Source organism: Rhagoletis zephyria, unplaced genomic scaffold (genome assembly GCF_001687245.7).
Source record: "Rhagoletis zephyria isolate East Lansing unplaced genomic scaffold, Rhagoletis_zephyria_1.1 Rzeph_scaffold_12436, whole genome shotgun sequence".
Classification (NCBI taxonomy): domain Eukaryota; kingdom Metazoa; phylum Arthropoda; class Insecta; order Diptera; family Tephritidae; genus Rhagoletis; species Rhagoletis zephyria.
Window position 1 is genome coordinate 3,620 of NW_016169510.1, and position 3,619 is coordinate 7,238.

Consider the following 3,619-nt stretch of genomic DNA (forward strand, 5'->3'; position numbering starts at 1 on the left):
ACTAGATTCAGTTTTCGGTAAAGATAGCATGGTTGGCGGTTTCTAATTAACTTATACAAAAATAAGTTGTTACGAATCTTCAGATAGCTCTCCAAGTTCGAGCCTAAGATGCTTTTTGTGAACTCTGAAATGTGGTCATACTTTCTTTTACCGTAAATAAATCTGGCTGTATTATTTAAGGCCATATTTTCTTTAATAAGTTTGCTGCTCTCAAGAAAGAATGTTCATAGCAAGGCACACTAAACAGGTAGTAAGTATTAGAAAGTATTGGGATTTTTTTTACAAATCAAAGCCATTTGAAATAAAAATAAAAATTGCAATAATAAATTTCTTTCTTGGTAAATTTGTTTGCTTCCAGATCAATCGATCCATCCTTTGTACGGCCCAGTAATCAGCGTTTGGGCTCCTGAGTTTTCAATCGCTTCGTTTGTATGAAAAAAGGTTTAACATGCAAATAGATTTTGACAATTTAGAATTTTTGTAAAAAGAAATTCAAAATATTTAACATTTTAGGGACCAAATAATTGAAAAAAACAAATCAGCTGCTCTACCATCTCTTCAATATGCCTAGACTCGTAGAAATGTCTTCAAGAAGATTTACAGCAAAAACCAAGAACTTTCCCAAGCAACAGAAATAATAAAAAAATATTTATTGCGATTTTTAAATTTGCAAATAGCCCTTTAAGAAGAACTGTTTTCCTTTCCTGAGCGTCGTTTTATATGATTATATTTTGTTTTTCTTGAGAGCTGTATACTATGCTTTACTCAGGATTGGTTCTAACATCAGACAGAAGACGGCGGTAAACAGTAAACTTTTTCCAACTCCTCAAGTTACCAGACGGCATTATACCTGCCCGGTTGAAAAAGACTCGGAAGGTGTTGCGTCGTTAGCTAGCATTTATCTGCGTTAGTTTCATTCAGGGTGACGTTTATATCAAACGTCTCTACCAAAGACTTCAGACCAATCAAACCTCTTTGCTTTTTATTTTTTTTGCTCGAAACCCTAGAGAGGCTAAGTGATCCGACTTAGTAGTCATTACACTAAGGCCAGATCGGTCGAAACGGATCTTCCCATGAATGTGAATTCGTTAGCAGAAGCTTTTATTCATGTCGTTTTGATTGTCTATGCCGACATCAAGGGCTTTCAGTTGGGTAATGGAGAGCTCAATTCGATGTGGTTTGTGGTTTCGTCTGGAGATTTCCGACAGGGTCAAGTACTTGCATTTGATGCAAGATACATACATACTTAGCTATCGAAGAAATCTAGCATTAAGGAAGGAGTGGGAAATCATGCTGCACCTCTAATAACTTTTGCTCTGGCTCTTTATGTCTTGCCTAACATTTGTCCGCCACCGGATGGATCACATGGCTTAACGGAGAAGTTGATGGGGGTTTAAGGGGATCTCTTGAAGGAAAGTCTTCACAAATAAGTAGTTTAGTCTTCTATATACCTGTGGCCCAAGCAGAGGTAGTTGCAGTCGATTGGCGCCGCAACTGCAAGAGAGGTACAGTATCGCACAAAATATATGAAACTACATTTTTCACTCAGAAAACTTCACAATGATTTTATAATAAGCTGCAGTTCATAGTATTTTAAATTTTATTCAATTTTGCAGCCTGATAAGATTAAAAAATCCTTTCGTCTTGTGATTTTGAAATTTCATTTATCGTTCATTTTTAATGAAAAACTTCAGAAATTCATACTTTTTATAAGCACCTGCTTCGTACATATTTTTTCGAATTTGATGCACACATATCTTGGCATAAGTCAGTTGCTTGTAGCAAATTCCGTAGCATGTTTTATTTTACCCATAAGGCATTGCATATTTTAAGACCTTTATTACATAGCTGAGATTAAAAAATGGAACTGAAGAAAAAAAACCCAACATTCCTGCAACATTTAACTCCCTACGTACTTACTCTCGTTCATTTGCATTTAGTTTTTTTATTCAACGCCGTTTCATCCGTTACCTCTGCCCACTACAACTTAGCTCAAATCAAACTTCTAATTGGATTTACTAGTGAATAAAAAGTAAAAAAAAGCTTGTAATAAAAATCCAGAAGAAAATAGCTCTAATGGGATGCAAAGTTGCTTGCGACAAACAAAAAAAAAAACTAAAAAAGCGGATTATTCAAACCTTTCTCTGCATTGCACAGACCAAAACCAAATAGATAAAGCGAGTGAGCAATGAAAGAAATAAAAGCACTCAATGGTAACATAAATGCGAAAGCGAAACAATAAGTCAAGTTAATAAACAAATAAATAAATGCAAAAAAAAAAACAAACGGACTAACAACTCCATGCGGTATAAATACTCGTAAAAAAGTACGAAAGCAAATTTTCATCGTATGCTTTCGAGTTTTCCAATCAACCAGCTGGCTGCATAAAAAGTAAGTTTATTGTTGCAAAAACAATGCCAGCAATCAGTTTTAAGCATTTGCGTATGTACGTACATACAAATACTAGTGCTTACATACATACATATGTATGTTTTGTTAGTGTGTAAAAAAACGGAATTTACTGCAAGTAAAATCGCTGTAACTTGTAACTTTTCCGAACAAAAGCAAGAAAGTGGCGAAGCGTAATTAGAATTAAAATATGGACCACAATCTAGATTCGTATCAATGCGCTTATTCTTTAGTAACTACCGCTATTTTACTCTAACGCCACGTCCACTGCACTGCACTCCACTCCGCTCTTTCCTTTGCCCCATTCTGCATTCTATTACGCTCTTTTATATTCTATTCGATTCTATGTCATTTTACCACTCCAAGCTAAGCGCGCGCGATAATTTTAGCTGGCAAATAAATAGTAGATACCAGCACTGGCTGTAAGGCTGCTACAAAGCGTGTGGAGACAAAAGCGCTAAGCAACAAATACCTAGTAAAACTAAGAAGAAAAAAAAAATAAATAAAAATTAAAAGAAAAATCCACAACCATTGTTTAAGCGCAGCCATTGAACCGGCTGGTGAGCCAGAACGAAGCCAATGGAAATCTGCATGCAAATAGTTTTACGCTACTGAATGCTGCGGGCAAACTAAACACCATTGCCATCACAATAACCAGTAGCAACTACATACATATGGCAACAAAAACAATCACCGAAAACTATTAAAAAATTGCGGAAAAAGCGAGAAATATGGTTTATTGTTACTTTTGGTGTCATTGTTTTTCTTTGTAGCTGTTCTTCTTTAATACATACATACATATTGCACACTTACATGAATTTCGCGCGTCACACAACAGAACCCTTTTTTAAGCAGCAATAGCACAAGCCGCAATAAGGAAGTTGAAAATTATATAGTCTGCGGCATGTGGCATACCGAAATAGATTAAATGGTTCTTCTAATGCCTGAGTGTGTGTACAGCGCCATTTACGAATCTGGATTTTATTTTGTATCAACTATCTGCTAAAATAATAATCTGCCAATAATTAGTAATAATGGAAATGAGAACAATCTAAGAATATCATGAAGGTTCATATCTATATATACAAAACACGAAGAGATTTTTTGTCAAATTAAAGCGCTTGGCCTGTAGATGTGCAAACTGGTTTTAGTTTTTCGAAAAGAGTCGCCACCTATTGAACGATTAAATTCAAATTATTTATTTAATAAT